The sequence below is a fragment of the Neofelis nebulosa genome, chromosome 7, assembly GCF_028018385.1.
Source record: "Neofelis nebulosa isolate mNeoNeb1 chromosome 7, mNeoNeb1.pri, whole genome shotgun sequence".
NCBI lineage: Eukaryota > Metazoa > Chordata > Mammalia > Carnivora > Felidae > Neofelis > Neofelis nebulosa.
In genome coordinates, this window is record NC_080788.1 from 76,231,440 (window position 1) to 76,249,739 (window position 18,300).

Here is an 18,300-nt window from a genome sequence, read left to right on the forward strand (position 1 = left end):
CTGTTTCTTTCTCTTTTTCTTTCTCTTTTTCTCTTTTTCTCTTTCTTTCTTTCTTTCTTTCTTTCTTTCTTTCTTTCTTTCTTTCTTTCTTTCTTTCTTTCTTTCTTTCTTTCTTTCTTTCTTTCTTTCTTTCTTTCTTTCTTTCCCTTCCTGCCTTCCTTCCTTCTTTCCTTCCTTCTTTCCTTTTTCCTCTCCTTCTTCCTTTTCCTTCCTTCCTTCCTTCCTTTTTCCAGATTGTAGCCTGAGTCAATAATGGAAACACTGTGTTCTTTGCAGCTTCCTTAGAAAAACATCTCCCTGTATGATTATGAATAGGGTCTATAAAGAAAAACCCATAACTTCAAAACAGGAAATTAACAGGAGAGAGCTATAAGATGGTGATCAGAGAGGCAAATTAACAACATATTCTGAAAAACCTGCAGTAATTTTGAAGAAAGTTCCCGATTTGTGACACTGAAGGAAGGAGGAGGGAGGGTACTTAACTCTTAAGATATGGCTGAATGTCCTTCCAAACCATCAGAAATAATGATAGACAATACAATCTTGTCTACGGAAAAGAGATTGTTTTGTTGCATAATGCAGTATATTTTTGTCAAGTGCTCTAAGCCCTCCATAGTTTTACAATGTATTGGTGCTTTGGGGAAATCTGGTTTGAAGGGTTGTCCTAAAAAAGGAACTCATATAACCAGCTGCTTCTTTAATCAGGCCACTTTTGTACCATGACTGAAGTGAGTTTCACTTGGTAGTAAGGCTACTTTATTTCCATGATGGTAGAATTCCCTCATGACTTGGCTTAACCAATGACATTGGTTGCAATACAGTTGAAAACACCTGCCTAAAATGAATCAGTCACAAATGCTAGAAAGCTGATATCCTATGACAGGCTGTTAATTATGTTTCCTATTAGGATTCATTTTACAAAGGTATTTAGGAAGAGTTCTTAAGTCCATCATTTTAGAGTTGGGCTTTCACTGGCTATTTTTCAGTGCCTTTACTATCGACTGTGCTGAAACTCAGTGACACATGGAAGTCTTGCCAAATGTGATGAATTAGACTGGAAATGGAAGGAAATTTTCATTCATTATTCCCATAGGAATTCTTTAGAGAAGTTGGCAAGTGTAACTTGAGGAATTCAAGGATTCACTTGAAGAACATGAGGATTCACATATGCCTCTTGGCATTGCCAGTTATGTTAAAGTATACACACACACACACACACACACAAATTAGTAAACTGTTACCAAGAGATGGATTTCCCATGTTTCAGAGTATATGCTGACATATACTAGAGATAGGAAATCTCTCTTCATGTTACAGGACCTCTATCGGAAGGGGTTTAATTCCAACTGGTACTGGCAAAATAGAGTCACTGAGTAATAGAATTAGACCATTGAGCCTAGTGAGATGTAGGTTTCCAGTTAAGTGTAAGATTCTTGGGAGTGAAAGAGGTATTTTCAGTGCAGCCAATGAGGGGGTGGCAACCGGGGGGTGCGGGTGGGTGCTGGCATGAAATAAGGAAAGCAGCCCAAATGAGGCTGATGAAGAGATGTGGCTATGTAGGGTTTTGACTTTGGGGTGTCTGGCTCAGTGTATCAGAGAGAATGAGAAGCAGCTACTCATCATAAATACTGGGTTCAGAATCAAATTTCCAGATAGCTGGCTAGAACCCTTATCAGGGTCTGGGAACCAATGGAGCTACTTTGTAATGAGAGGCTTTGACTGGTTTGATCTCATTTTAACTGAAGTAAGAAGTCATCTTAGTGGGATAAAACTCTAATGAATAAAAACACTTGGAAGGTGATTTTAGTAGGTATCTTTTCTTGATTTTATTTATTTATTTATTTATTTATTTACTGACTTACTTACCTACCTATCTACCTACCTACCTCCCTACTTAGAGTGCAAGCAGGGGCAGAAACAGGAACTGAAGCAGGCTCTGCACTGTGAGTGGAGAGCTCGAGGTGGGACTTGAACTCATGAACCGTGAGATCATGACCTGAGCTAAAGTTGGACACTTACCTGACTGAGCCACCCAGGCGCCCCTTTTTTGTTGAAAAAAATCATCCATTTTCAGGATTTTACTTCATTACACATGTTCTAGAATTTGGAGAACCTCATCCTCCAGATATTAAAAATTTTTTTTCTAGTATTAAAAAAAATGTTTCTTGTGTGAATATGTGTAGGCAGTTTATATATGTTATTGATTATTCTTTAAATCTTACCATACATAGACATTTAAGTTGGTTTTGACTTTTCAAGAATTATAAATATGCTGGCATAAGCAATATTTTGCATAAAGCTTTGTCTGTATTAAAATGATTTCTTCAGGCAAGATAACTATAAATAGGATCATTGGTTTAAAGGCTATTAGCAATTTCAGGCCCTTGATGCATATTGCTATTTTTTTTCCCCAGGAAAAGCAAATTAATTTATACTTCTATCAGCAAAAGAGAATTGCCCACTTCACTGTACCCTTATCAGCATTAGGCATTATCTTCTTTTTTAATCTGTGCTAATTTAGTTGTTTTTCTTTTAATTTGCATTTTGGGTTATTACTTAGATTGAACATTTTTTATATGTTTATTATCCACTTACATTTCTCTTTTGAAAAATATATTCCCTGGTAAAATGTGGAAAAAATGTCCTGGCACATTTCATCTGATCATTAACAGGTTTTTTTTTTTTTTTTTTTTTTTTTTTAAGAATAGGAAAACAAGTTCTTATAATGATTCAGCAGATCTTCATTTAGGGAGGATTTTAGCTTCCTTAATTTTGAGTAATGCTACTTTAACTCTCACAACAAGTAAAAGTCATTTCCAGGATGGTCAAAAACATGATTTAAATGCCTGCCTTCATATGCCATTGTGTTAGGGGAAAATAGAAGCAGTTTCTCTAGCCACATGCCCTGCCAATCCTGAAGTTTGGCCCCTTGTTAAAAATAATAGCTGGTGATTTACTGCATTTATTTTGAAAAGTAGTTATTCAGTGCCCAGTATCTGGAGATATTAATGAGTACTTTGGTCACCTTGGGATTTGGGTGACTTTAAATAGTTCCCTTATTTGTTTTTCTTTGTATTTTTGAGTTTGGCCACACAACATTGTACCCTGATAGGCAGGTGCAAGCTGGAAAACGCATCCACAATTGCGTGCCAATCACCCTCCCACCTAACGCTATATTACTCACCACCCACAATGAATCAGAAACAAGAGCTTTAAATAAGAGAATTATTTGTTTTTAACTTTGACAACACTTCCCCTTCGACACTCCTCAGTACCCGCAGGGACGAATACCTCTCTGGATTATTAGAACATTACTGAAGTTCCAGCCCCTTGACTTTGGGCTGAGAGCTTCTTCAACCTTGAACTGAAAGCGTCCTCTGGGTTGTTGGCTCGGTGACTGTCTTTGCCAAGCCATCCAAGCAGTGCTGCCACACGGGAGCTATTTTAAGGTCTCGCATGGAGCCTGAGATGTATTTCTGTGCTCTAGCAGACATCTCTCAAAACTTCTGTGTTTGTGGCCAGAGAGGTACCCTGTGCCTGGGCTCCCATTTTGTTAGTGGAGCAAACAGAGATGCCAACTACCTTGAGGTGGGTACCCCAGTGCCTCTGCCCTGAGCAGAGGCACAATGTGCCAGATCACACCATGCTCTGACTTTTGGTGACCACTGCATGACTTAAGCCCCATTCTTTAGCCTCCCTTTCCTTATCTGCACGATAAAGGAGCGGGAGCAGATGGTCACACAGATTTCTCCCATCTGTACAGATGAATGAATCTGACTCTGTTAGCCTCTGTAGGTAGACTTACTCCTTTTTTTTTTTTAACTTCTAATCCTCTTACTCCAAAATTAATGATTAATTCTTAAATTATTTTAATAATGATTTTAGACTTCCCACCCTATGCTAACCATGGACATCAGTCAGGTCTTTGCCTTTTCTTCTCCCCAAACTAGGACAATAAGTAAACAGTTCCTTAAAATATGTGAAGAATCAAAGAGGCCCAGCAGCAACTATATGGCAAAGTCCTAGCTGTCAGCTTTGGGCTGTGAGGCTAGAGCCTGGTTCGTGATAGGGCCGTGGCCATAGACACAGCTAGAGAAAGTTAGGGTGGAAGGGGACTGCAGCTAATGTGGAGAAAATCTGGAGAAACTCTTTTTCTAATTAAGACAAGACAGATTTTGCCTTATGTCGTTGAAGACCAGGACTGCTCTCCACCACAAAGTTGCGAAGAAAGCAGACATAGAAATACAGAAGAAACAGTGGAAACCAAGGCAATACTGGGAAGCTGAGCCAATGGCGTATGAAGCCATTTGAAATGTTTAGCTGTTTAACAAATTTGCAACCAGTTTATCTAAGGTATGGTTTTTTTTGTTTATCACATTCCAGTGAAAGAGGTCTATTTAAATATAGTTGGCATTTAGAAATGTAAACTTAGGTAGAACCAAGTGTACATCTGGTTGTTATTCTAAGTTCTGACAGGGACCAAGAGACAATAGGCATCTGAAGCAGTAATGTTACCCAAACCGGGGGCCCTGCTTAAATTGGCACTTGCAGAGATAGTCCTGTGAATCTATCTTGTCAAGGCAATATTTGGAAAACTATGAATAGGCATCCAAAATGTAAACTATTTAATGGATAAGCAAATGTTACTTTTATCTGTCCTGTTTCACATATATCTTGTTGCCAAGATAGTGAACTAGCATGAGATGCTGTCTCTTTGCATTAAAATTAACCCTGAGAAATCCATAGAAGTGAGAGAGAAATGGAGACTTCAGGAGCTAAGAGACAAAATAAATAGGATAAACCTTTTGAGAAGCTACTATTTGCATTGAGCTGGTGAAAGTGGAGAGAACTTCCAAGGATGAAGGGCTGCAGAGGGCAGGGGGAGCATGAGGGAGAGGAAGTTTCCTTAGTTCTGTTTTTCCCTTTCTTGCATTACCTTGAGCCCAGTGGTTCTCTTTACAGAAGCCGTGGCCGTAGCCAGACCCTGATGCTCCCTGCCCCCAGTATAGTATAAGGGCAGATATAAACTCTGCTAGTTGAGAAGTTGATCGAAGCAGTTGTCGGGGACTGGAATCATCTAAAGACTCATTCACTCACATGTATGATGGCTGATTCTGGCTGTCAGCTGGTCCCTTAACTGGGACTGTTGGCTGGAACACCAACATGTAGCCTGACATGTAACATGGTGACTGGGTTCCAAGGAAGAGAGATGCAGGCAGAAAGTGTATTACCTCTTATGGAAGTCAGACATTCTGTTTTGTTCTATCTGTTGAGGCAGTCACGCAGTTCTGTCCAGGTTCAAGAGTCTGGGAAATAGATTACACGTCTTGACAGGAGAGTGTCAAGCATCTAGGAGAGTGTGTAGAACTGGAGATATTGTTGAGGACATTTGGGGAAAATAAACTTGTCACATAAGATTACTTCTAAATAAGGACCAGAAACTGGGCAACAAATCTTGTCTGTATCAGGTGGTTTGAGTCAGTGGAAGAAGAATTTAAATTTAAATTCAAGGACAAGAGCCTGCCAGAAGTCTATTTAGCCAAGGAATTCAGGCATCTCCTAGGAGAAAATGCATTCCAACGGGAGAACATTAGACAGACAAACTTTGTTCAGGAATAAACAACTCCCTACAGTGATTAAAAACTGATTTTGAATGCACTATCGTGGATTGCTCTTGTCAAGGATGACTCAGGGATAAAACATTTAGAAAAGAAGGGAAAAAAAGCTTACCTAAGATTGCAAGAAAGTCTGGCCTTTAAAAGGACCGGCTCACAAATTTAAAAATATAGCAAGTATTTAAAGAAAAACTTTGCCACAAGATTACCAAGATAACCATGCTTGTTAGCTCTTGTCAATATGCTATGTAACTGCTACGAAACCTCATGGGTTAATAAGCATATAAGCTGGTCAGCTGGGGCATGTCAGTTCTAGTTTGAATTTGGCTGGTGCCTCCAAGATTCAGTAAGGGCTCAAATCTGTTCCAAGTATCTCCCATCCTCTCTGCTTTGGGCAAGTGATGACAGAAATGCATGGGTGAGTGAATAAAGGTGATATCTCTCAAGGATAGGCGTCTAAACTGACAAACTGTCAGTTTCAACCTGTTGGTCAGAACAAGCTATGTGGCCATGCCCAACATCAATAGTGTGGGAGGAAGTCTACTCATCTTCAGTGAGTGGAAATGCAAAGTCACATGTCAGAAAGCAGGAGAGAGGGAAGAATGAACTGAAAACAGTAAAGCATTTTGCCGCAACGATTGATCATGGAAAACAGCAATTTTTTTCACATGACGTCCATATCAACCAACATTGTGGTGTGTGCATGCACACACAAATTTCAGATCAGTGTTATGAAAGGAAGAAAGAACACTGTGTTCGTTAGTGAGTCAGCATCTTGTGGGAAAGGCCCAAGGTTTCATGTCTTTTGGGGTCTGGAAACAAGGCAAACCGTTTTAAAAAATGTGTGTTTTGTTGTTGTTTATTTGGGGTTTATTTATTTATTTATTCCTGTGAGATATGATACACATGCTGCTCCATAAAGGTAGCAGGTACCCTCTGTTCTATATAAAGAACTCCTGTCTAAATACGACATAGGGTTAGAGGTAGTATAATGTAATATGCAGCCGGAAAACCACTGGCCAGGATCAGGTTGTGAATTGTATGTGTAACAGGCTAAGGAGGCTGACTTTATCCTCTGAGGAATCATCAAAAAGCTTTTACTACATCAGATTTCAATGTTAGAAACCAATTTAAATTTTAGAAACCTGATTCTAATAGTAATTGAAAAAGATAAAGAGGAGAGATACTTGAATATAGACCAGATACAACTTGATACAAGGTAGACAATGGTTATTATTCTAAAAGAGAAATACAGCAATGAGTGAGCAGAGAGTGGACAGATTAATTCCAACTGGGAGGTTTGGCGAAGATAACTAAATAAGGCAGGAATCAGAGGGACCTTGATAAAGTGAAATCACATGATGGGAAAGGGAAGGCAAGCAAGGAAGAAGGGAGAACATTGATTTATTCGATGTAAATATGGAGCGTTACTAGGTTCTGGGCACTGTGTTAGGAACTGGGGATGCACCTTTGAACAAAACTAAAAACACTTCTGGTCATTGGGAGTTTGTATCTAGTGGAGATTTAGACATTACTCAGACATAAACATAAGTTTAAAACTCTATAACAAGCCCAGTGAAAGATACACAGTGCTAATTGACTCTTTAAAAAAAATTTCTTTTAGGGGCGCCTGGGTGGCTCAGTCGGTTAAGCGTCCAACTTCGGCTCGGGTCACGATCTCACAGTCCGTGAGTTCGAGCCCCGCGTCGGGCTCTGGGCTGACTGCTCAGAGGCTGGAGCCTGTTTCAGATTCTGTGTCTCCCTCTCTCTCTGACCCTCCCCCGTTCATGCTCTGTCTCTCTCTGTCTCAAAAATAAATAAACGTTAAAAAAAATTAAAAAAAATTTTCTTTTAATGTTTATTTTTGACAGAGAGAAAGAGAGAGATAAAGTGCGAGTAGCTGAGGGGCAGTGGGAGAGGGAGACACAGAATCTGAAGCAGGCTCTAGTCTCTGAGTGGTCACCACAGAGCCCAATGTGGGGCTCGAACCCACGAACCGTGAGATCATGACCCGAGCTGAGGTCGGACGCTTGAGGGACTGAGCCACCCAGACACCCCAGTGCTAATTGATTCTTTGCAAGGAGTATGCCCTGGTTAGGTTAGGATAATCAGGAAATTCTTCCTTTTTTTTTTTTTTAATTTTTTAATGTTTATTTTTGAGACAGAGACAGAGTGCAAGCAGGGAAGAGAGGAAGAGGGAGGCACAGAATCTGAAGCATGTTCCAAGCTTTGAGCTGTCAGCACAGAGCCCGATGTGGGGCTCGAACCCACGAATTGTGAGATCATGACCTGAGCTGAAGTCAGACGCTTAATTGACTGAGCCACCCAGGTGCACCAGAAAATTCTTCCATTTGTAAGCAACACAGAAGTAGAGATCTGAAGGATTAGTAGGGGTTAATTAGGTGAAGAGAGGAAGGATGACATTTGACGATATTGAATACTTACCACTTGCCCCATGATTCCTAAATGCTTTATGTATATTAAATCTGTTTATTTTCAGAATAACTTTATGATATAGACACTGTTATTTATACCCATATTACAGATACTGAAACTGCAGAAGGTTTAACGTTACACAACTTGTAACAGGTGCACCTGGCATATGAACCCAGACAGCAGTTCTCATACTCCACCAAGTTCTCTCTGTTCTCATTAAACCATCTCCCCAGATAAGGAAGAACAAATGGCATGTGGAAGGCTCTGGAGGAAGCCATGTCTGGAGTGAGGGACTGAAATGAGACAATGTGACACAAACAAAGGTAGCAAGAAATGGAGTGAGGCAGGAATGGTAGATAAAAGCCGCCGCTGCAGGACTTAGTAGCACATGTAAGGGACTTTTTTTGGGGTGGGGAGGGGGAAGCAATTGTAATATATTAATGCCTTTTGAGCAGTGCAGTCATATTTTTAGACACTCATTGTGAAAACATTGTTGGGGAGGACGTGGGGGAGCAGAGTAAATACAAATGGACCGACCGATTTGGTGGCTTGTGTAATATGTCAAGCAAGAAATGACAGTAGTTTAGGAGAGGCTGCTATTGCAAAAAATGGGCAGCTGGGTGGGTGGATCTTAGCTTTTTAGCAGGTAAAATTGTGTGGACTCTATGAATTGAATGACAGAGGCATTGGATAAGGGGAAGAAAGGTATTAAGAATGACTTCTTATATCTGGCATCCACAGCTGGATACCTGGTCCCAGTGAGGACAGGTTTGTTTATTTGCTGGGTTATTTTGGGGAGTGGGGCAAGGTAAGCTCTGGCATGTTTGGGAACTGGGCTATGGAGAAACGAGAAGCAGTCTGAAGTGACTGTAGCAGGGAGTGTCCCGCTTGCTTATGGTTTTCCTCTTACTGCTGCAGATTTGTAGTTGACAGTTGCCACAAAAAGAAGCTAATAAAAATAGAAGAAGGAATTGGCTTCTCCTGGCAGATAAAATTAGATAGAGAGACAAGAATCACTTTATTAAGCTCAGGTTTATTCCTAGATACATTAGGTTTCCTGGTCTTGGTAACATAACCTAAATGGTAGAAGAGCCATAAAGCTAAATAATGTCAAGTAATTTTGATTCAAATAGGAGTTAGATTTTTTTTTCATCATCTAGATCTTAATGAAATATAAGGTTCTAGGATTAGATGGTATCTCAAATGATTAAACATTCTGCTCTTTTCCTCTGAGCTCAGTTGCATTCGTACTGCCACAGACTTTTTTTTCCCCTAAAAATAGCCATAGGAGGGGTGCCTGGGTGGCTCAGTCAGTTAAGCATCCAACTTTAGCTCATGTCATGATCTCAAGGTTTACGAATTTGAGTCCCACATCAGGCTCTGTGCCGACAGCTCAGAGCCTGGAGCCTGCTTCAGGTTCTGTGTGTCCCTCTCTCTCTGCCCCTCTCCTGCTCGTGCTTAGTTTCTGTCTCTCTGTCTCCACCCCCCCGCCTCCGTCTCTCTCAAAAATAAATAAACATTAAAATTTTAAAGATAAAAAATAAAAAAATAGCCACAGGAAACTAGCATTCATTCATTCATTCGTTCATTCATTGGCAGACAGTATTTGCTTTGCAGAAATGAGAAAATCTCACAAGCCCTTTTTTTTTGGTATGAAAATCAGACTGATTGAAAGAAATGCCTTGCCTTAAAGGGCAGACCTGCGCTGTTGCAAAAATTTAATTAAGCTTAAAAGTACCATGAAATGCAATTGAACATTTCAAGCAAGTAGATTGGAATAGAGGCTTCAGGTGATAAACAGGATCTTAAATGTTTTTCAAAGTGAGATTCAGATATAAAAGAAACTGCCACACTAGAAGCCATTTTTAATTAGACTTTACTTTTGGTTCACTTGTATAAAAGAGTTAATAACGGTACTTAAACCCATAAATTTAATTTTGCTTTTATGCCCTATTCTTGAGACAGCAAATTGTCATGAACTGTAGAACGTTCATGAATGTAACATTCAATAACATGAAACGTTATTGTCTAACTCTTGATTACTTTCACTGTTAGAACTTCACAACTCAATCAAATAGTTTTTTTTCCCTAATGTTTATTTTTGAGAGGGAGAGACAGAGCGTGAGCAGGGGAGGGGCAGAGAGAGAGGGAGACACAGAACCTGAAGCAGGCTTCAGGCTCTGAGCTGTCAGCACAGAACCCGACATGGGGCTCGAACCCACGAACTGTGAGATCAGGACCTGAGCCCAGGTGGATGCTGAACTGACTGAGCCACCCAGGTGCCCCAATCCAAAACAGTTTTTTAGTGAATTTGGATCACATAGACAGAAAGCCAAGATGATTTAGCCAGTGGTTCTCAACATTGACATTATGACCCCATTAGGGATAGTTTTAGAAATTTGTGGAGGCATTTTGGGTTATCACAGCAGTTGGGGGTGGTGTTTGATGGGTGGGGCTGAGACATTAGCCACCCTGTCAAGTCTAGGACAGCTTTATAAACCTAGAATCTCCTTCATATACTGCAATATACAACCACTGGCTAGTCTGTTGGTCATTCACATAGGTGAGAACCTCCTTTATAATTATCTGAGCCAAGAATGTAACTCAATTTTACATATCGACACAAAGTTTGATTTTTTTTCTTTTCAGAGCTTTAATATAACCTGAATTTTCCAGAAATACCATTGTAATGTCTATTGAAGAAGAATTGTATACTGCCTTAGTTTTAATTTTACAAGGACGTGATTTCCACTTTTATCATATATCAAGCCATCAGTAGGAACACCTGCTGCTTATAGTAGATAAATTTGAGGACTCCGCTCCAACTCATCAGAATGCATTTACTGCTGATGTCCCATTCTTGGTGATTCTATGTACAGGTGCAAGAATCTGACTTCTCCATTATATCTTCATAATTAGTGAAATACTGCAATGTAGCTATGTCTGAAAACTTGTATCTCAAAATACCCATTTATACCAGCTTATTATACACTGTTTTATTTAATATATATTTATATATTTAGTAACTATGGGTACTGACAAGTCCTATTATCTATTACACTGTTCATTATCAAATGTATGTTACAAAAGGGGAGTGTTAAGTCCAATAGGGTTCATTGAGTTTGACCATCACTCAAGTATATATGTGAATTATATAATTTTAAAAGGCCAGGAAGAGACATTTGAACTCCTTGTAGTCAAGGATTAGGTTATGGACAACATAAACAAATACCTGAGAGTTGACTATAGGCGTTGGGTTGAAAAGCATATTAAATAAAAGATATTAGCAATCATTTAATTATCTATCTATCTATCTATATGTATATATATAAAACATACACATCACAGTATTTTAAAGTTGGGAAAATATTTGGAAAATTAGGCATAAGTCTGTAAACATTTTTAAATAAAGGCACTCAAGTTTCTACCATTGAGTAGATACTATGTATAAATTTGGTTTGCGCATTTTTCTCTGGCTTATTTTTAAAACAATTTTTCTAGAATTGAAATAAAACTGATTTTTAAAAATTGGCGTTTGTCATATAATGAAAACTTGAAAATGTTAGTATTGATTTCAGAAATACATTAGTGAGCACTTAGAGTATTTTAATTGATATAAATATCACATACACACCACAAACAAGCTAGTTCCAGTCTTTTTAGTCAAATTGTCCAAGTTAAGTTATGACTTCATGACTTAGATGCCTTGTATGCATTATTATATAAGTTATATATAACATAACATAGTATTTTTAGGTTAGGCAGTAGATTTGGAGTATTTAACATAAAGTCTCCGTTCCTTGTACCAGATTTTTCTTCATTGAATTAACCTCGGTGATAATTTTAACATACACTTTGCTTGCCTGGAAGATTTGGGTATTGAACAATGGAGTAAGACAAATAGATTATGAAATTTAAGAGCTGAATTACTGTGTGAAATTCTACCAAAATTAATATTCAGACTTACAATAAATATCTTTTTGTAATATAATTGTTTAAGAAAATACGCAGTTCTCAACTCTCATACATTTACCATTTGTGTAATCAGCTTTAATCTAATCAACACAACACCCCTAACCTTCCTTACCTATACTAACGCTTTCAGTATATCAGCTGGGCAATCCATTTTTCAAGATAGTACACAGAAGTGACCGGCATTTATGTCATCTTTCTAAGTGGTTCCTCTGCTTATGTGCTGTGAAATCATATGCAATTTACTCTGCTAAGCTTCAGTTTCAAATGGGATAATCATTAGCATCTCACTGTATTACAGTATTGAATGGATTAATGCATGCAAAGATGTTTTATATACTCTGAATAAGTGCCCATAAAAATATAGGATTCTGAGTATTAATTATCAGCAACAGCAAAGGTCACAACTATTTGGGGATTTTGTTCTATTTTATTTTTTAAGGAATGGGAAGAATACAAAAGTTCAGATATTCATATTATTGCTAAAATGCTTAGTCTCACAAAATTAAACTAATGCAGATAAAGCTGGAAATTATTAGCTGAAGGTTTAAAATGTGAATCTTTAGCCACAATGTCACATTCTTGGAACCCAGTTTCAATCTCACACACAATGTGTTCAGATGTAAAGGAAAAGAACAACAGTAGAGATCACATATGAAATGTTGAGGATAAATGTTAAAGATAGTTTCTGAAAAATAGTGTATAGTTTGTGATTTTATAACACATTAGCTCTCAGGATAATTTTTTTCCTTCTACGAGTGTTTTCACAATGATTTTTTTCATATTTTTAAGGAATATATAATAGATGAAAATAGGGAACAATGGCCTATAGTAAGCTTTTATTTAAGATTTTCATTTTTAAGTCATGACTATGCTCCAGCAGTTAAATTCTGTTGCTATTAGTTTGAACATACAAAAGAGACTGAGATAACATACGTGTGAAAATTCAATTTCTTAACAAAAATTTTAAAAAGCAGTTATTAATGTGACTCTCTTGCTATTTCCTGGCTACCCTCCCAGATGATGCTGTATAGGAGACCCTGTTTTGCATAACCCTATAGGATATTTTTTTTAATTCTATGTTTTATGTAATTTGAGGCTTTCAAAAGTTTTTGAAATTTTGCTATTTCTCAATTTGCTTTTATTTTCCTGAGGGATAAAGATGGGTGTTTTAAAGAACATTATCATGATAATTCAGTGCAGTACATTTTTCCCTTAGGAGTTTGATTCTACATGGTTTTCAATGTACCAAATTTTACTTTGTATTAGCATGTACAAAGATGTTCTTTTGAAAACGTATTGACTCCTTCTCATATAGTGACACTGGAAATAATTCTGATTTTTTAAGTCAAAATTCCTTCCTTTTAAATTTATTTATTTATTGTGGAGAGAGAGAGACAGAAGGACAGGGAGACAGAGAGACACAGAGAGAAAGCAGAAGGGGGCAGAGAGAGAGGGAGAGAGAATCCCAGTCAGGCTCTGCACTGTCAGCATGGAACCTGATGCAGGGCTCAAACTCATGAACCATGAGATCATGACCTAAGCCAAAACCAAGAGTCAGATGCTCAACCAACTGAGCTACCCAGGTGCCCTTTTAAGTCAAAATTCTTATGTGACAACCTAAAATATTGCTGAGAGGGATATTAAGCAAGTATTATCTTGTGTATCATCTACTTTTTTTTAACAGTTTTATTGAGATATAATTCACATACCATACAATTTACCATTTATTTATTATTTTAATTAAAAACATTTTATTTTATTATTTTTTTTAATATATGAAATTTATTGTAAAATTGGTTTCCATACAACACCCAGTGCTCATCCCAAAAGATGCCCTCTTCAATACCCATCACCCATCCTCCCCTCCTCCCACCCCCCATCAGCCCTCAGTTTGTTCTCATTTTTTAAGAGTCTCTTATGCTTTGGCTCTCTCCCACTCTAACCTCTTTTTTTTTTTCCTTCCCCTCCCCCATGGGTTCCTGTTAAGTTTCTCAGGATCCACATAAGAGTAAAAACATATGGTATCTATCTTTCTCTGTATGGCTTATTTCACTTAGCATAACACTCTCCAGTTCCGTCCATGTTGCTACAAGGGCCATATTTCATTCTTTCTCGTTGCCACATAGTACTCCATTGTGTATATAAACCACAATTTCTTTATCCATTCATCAGCTGATGGACATTTAGGCTCTTTCCATAATTTAGCTTTTGTTGAGAGTGCTGCTACAAACATTGGGGTACAAGTGCCCCTATGCATCAGCACTATTGTATCCCTTGGGTAAATTCCTAGCAGTACTATTGCTACGTCATAGTGTAGGTCTATTTTTAATTTTTCGAGGAACCTCCACACTGTTTTCCAGAGTGGCTGCACCAGTTTGCATTCCCACCAACAGTGCAAGAGGGTTCCCGTTTCTCCACATCCTCTCCAGCATCTATAGTCTCCTGATTTGTTTATTTTAGCCACTCTGACTGGTGTGAGATGATATCTGAGTGTGGTTTTGATTTGTATTTCCCTGATGAGGAGTGACGTTGAGCATCTTTTCATGTGCCTGTTGGCCATCTGGATGTCTTCTTTAGAGAAGCGTCTATTCATGTTTTCTGCCCATTTCTTCACTGGATTCTTTGTTTTTCAGGTGTGGAGTTTAGTGAGCTCTTTATAGATTTTGGATACTAGCCCTTTGTCCAATATGTCATTTGCAAATATCTTTTCCCATTCTGTTGGTTGCCTTTTAGTTTTGCTGATTGTTTCCTTTGCTGTGCAGAAGCTTTTTATCTTCATGAGGTCCCAATAGTTCATTTTTGCTTTTAATTCCCTTGCCTTTGGGAATGTGTCAAGTAAGAAATTGCTGCGGCTGAGGTCAGAGAGGTCTTTTCCTGCTTTCTCCTTTTGATGGTTTCCTGTCTCACATTCAGGTCCTTTATCCATTTTGAGTTTATTTTTGTGAATGGTATGAGAAAGTGGTCTAGTTTCATTCTTGTCCATGTTGCTGTCAGTTCTCCCAGCACCGTTTGTTAAAGAGACTGTCTTTGTTCCATTGGATATTCTTTCCTGCTTTGTCAAAGATTAGTTGGCCATACTTTTATGGGTCTAGTTCTGGGGTTTCTATTCTATTCCATTGGTCTATGTGTCTGTTTTTGTGCCAATACCGTGCTGTCTTGATGATTACAGCTTGGTAGTAGAAGTTAAAGTCTGGGATTGTGATGTCTCCTGCTCCGGTCTTCTTCAAAATTACTTTCACTATTCGGGGCCTTTTGTGGTTCCATATGAATTTTAGGATTGCTTGTTCTAGCTTTGAGAAGAATGCTGGTGCAATTTTGATTGGGATTGCATTGAATGTGTAGATAGCTTTGGATAGTATTGATATTTGGACAATATTTATTCTTCCAACCCATGAGCACGGAATGTTTTTCCATTTCTTTATATCTTCTTCAATTTCCTTCATAAGCTTTCTATAGTTTTCAGCATACAGATCTTTTACATCTTTGGTTAGATTTATTCCTAGGTATTTTATGCTTCTTGGTGCAATTGTGAATGGGATTAGTTTCTTTATTTGTCTTTCTGTTGCTTCATTATTAGTGTATAAGAATGCAACTGATTTCTGTACATTGATTTCATATCCTGCAACTTTCCTGAATTCATGTATCAGTTCTAGCAGACTTTTGGTGGAGTCTATCAGATTTTCCATGTATAATATTATGTCATCTGCAAAAAGTGAAAGTTTGACTTCATCTTTGCCAATGTTGATGCCTTTGATTTCTTTTTGTTGTCTGATTGCTGATGCTAGAACATCCAACACTGTTAAACAACAGTGGTGAGAATGGACATCCCTATCGTGTTCCTGATCTCAGGGGGAAAGCTCTCAGTTTTTCCCCATTGAGGATGATGTTAGCTGTGGGCTTTCATAAATGGCTTTTGTGATGTTTAAGTACGTTCCTTCTATCCTGACTTTCTCGAGGATATTTCTTTTCTTTTCTTTTCTTTTCTTTTCTTTTCTTTTCTTTTCTTTTCTTTTCTTTTCTTTTCTTTTCTTTTCTTTTCTTTCCTTTCCTTTCCTTTCCTTTCCTTTCCTTTCCTTTCCATTCTTTTCTTTTCTTTTCTTTTCTTTTCTTTTCTTTTCTTTTCTTTTCTTTTCTTTTCTTTCTTTTCTTTTCTTTTCTTTTCTTTTCTTTTCTTTTCTTTTCTTTTCTTTTCTTTTCTTTTCTTTCTTTCTTTCTTTCTTTCTTTCTTTCTTTCTTTCTTTCTTTCTTTCTTTCTTTCTTTCTTTCTTTCTTTCTTTCTTTCATATAAAATGTATTGTCAAATTAGTTTCCATACAACACCGAGTGCTCAGCCCAAACGAGGGTTTTTATTAAGAAAGGATGCTGAATTTTGTCAAATGCTTTTTCTACATCGATTGACAGAATCATATGGTTCTTATCTTTTCTTTTATTAATGTGATGTATCACGTTGATTGATTTGCAAATGTTGAACCAGCCCTGCATCCCAGGAATGAATCTCACTTGATCATGGTGAATAATTCTTTTTATATGCTGTTGAATTCGATTTGCTAGTATCTTGTTGAGAATTTTTGCATCCATATTCATCAGGGATATTGGCCTGTAGTTCTCTTTTTTTACTGGGTCTCTGTCTGGTTTAGGAATCAAGTAATGCTGGCTTCATAGATTGAGTCTGGAAGTTTTTCTTCCCTTTCTATTTTTTGGAATAGCTTGAGAAGGATAGGTATTATCTCTGCTTTAAACGTCTGGTAAAACTCCCCTGGGAAGCCATCTGGTCCTGGACTCTTCTTTGTTGGGAGATTTTTGATAACCAATTCAATTTCTTCTCTGGTTATGGGTCTGTTCAAGCTTTCTATTTCCTCCTGATTGAGTTTTGGAAGTGTGTGGGTGTTTCAGAATTTGTCCATTTCTTCCAGGTTGTCCAGTTTGTTGGCATACAATTTTTCATAGTATTCCCTGGTAGTTGCTCGTATTTCTGAGGGATTGGTTGTAATAATTCCATTTTCATTCATGATTTTATCTATTTGGGTCATCTCCCTTTTCTTTTTGAGAAGCCTGGCTAGAGGTTTATCAATTTTGTTCATTTTCTCAAACAACCAACTCTTGGTTTCATTGATCTTCTCTATAGTTTTTTTAGATTCTATATTGTTTATTTCTGCTCTGATCTTTATTATCTCTCTTCTTCTGCTGGGTTTGGGGTATCTTTGCTGTTCTGCTTCTATTTCCTTTAGGTATGCTGTTAGATTTTGTATTTGGGATTTTTCTTGTTTCTTGAGATAGGCCTGGATTGCAGTGTATTTTCCTCTCAGGACTGCCTTTGCTGCATCCCAAAGTGTTTGGATTGTTGCATTTTCATTTTCGTTTGTTTCCATATATTTTTTAATTTCTTCTCTAATTGCCTGGTTGTCCCACTCGTTCTTTAGTCGGGTGTTCTTTGACCTCCATGCTTTTGGAGTTTTTCCAGACTTTTTCCTGTGGTTGATTTCAAGCTTCATAGCATTGTGGTCCGAAAGTATGCATGGTATGATCTCAATTCTTGTATACTTATGAAAGGCTGTTTTGTGACTCAGTATGTGATCTATCTTGGAGAATGTTCCATGTGCACTCGAGAAGAAAGTATAGTCTCTTGCTTTGGGATTCAGAGTTCCTAATATATCTGTCAAGTCCATCTGATCCAATGTATCATTTAGGGCCCTGTTTCTTTATTGACCGTGTGTCTAGATGATCTATCCATTGTTATAAGTGGAGTATTAAAGTCCCCTGCAATTACCACATTCTTATCAATAAGGTTGCTTATGTTTGTGAGTAATTGTTTTACATATTTGGGGGCTCCTGTATTTGGTGCATAGACATTTATAATTGTTAGCTCTTCCTGATGGATAGACCCTATAATTATTATATAATGCCATTCTTCATCTCTTGTTACAACCTTTAATTTAAAGTCTAGTTTGTCTGATATAAGTATGGCTACTCCAGCTTTCTTTTGACTTCCAGTAGCATGATAAATAGTTCTCCAACCCCTCACTTTCAGTCTGAAGGTGTCCTCAGGTCTAAAATGAGTCTCTTTTAGACAGCAAATAGATGGGTCTTGTTTTTTTATCCATTCTGACACCCTATGTCTTTTGGTTGGCGCATTTAGTCCATTTACATTCAGTGTTATTATAGAAAGATATGGGTTTAAAGTCATTGTGATGTCTGTAGGTTTCATGCTTGTAGCGATGTCTCTGGTACTTTGTCTCACAGGATCCCCCTTAGGCTCTCTTGTAGGGCTGGTTTA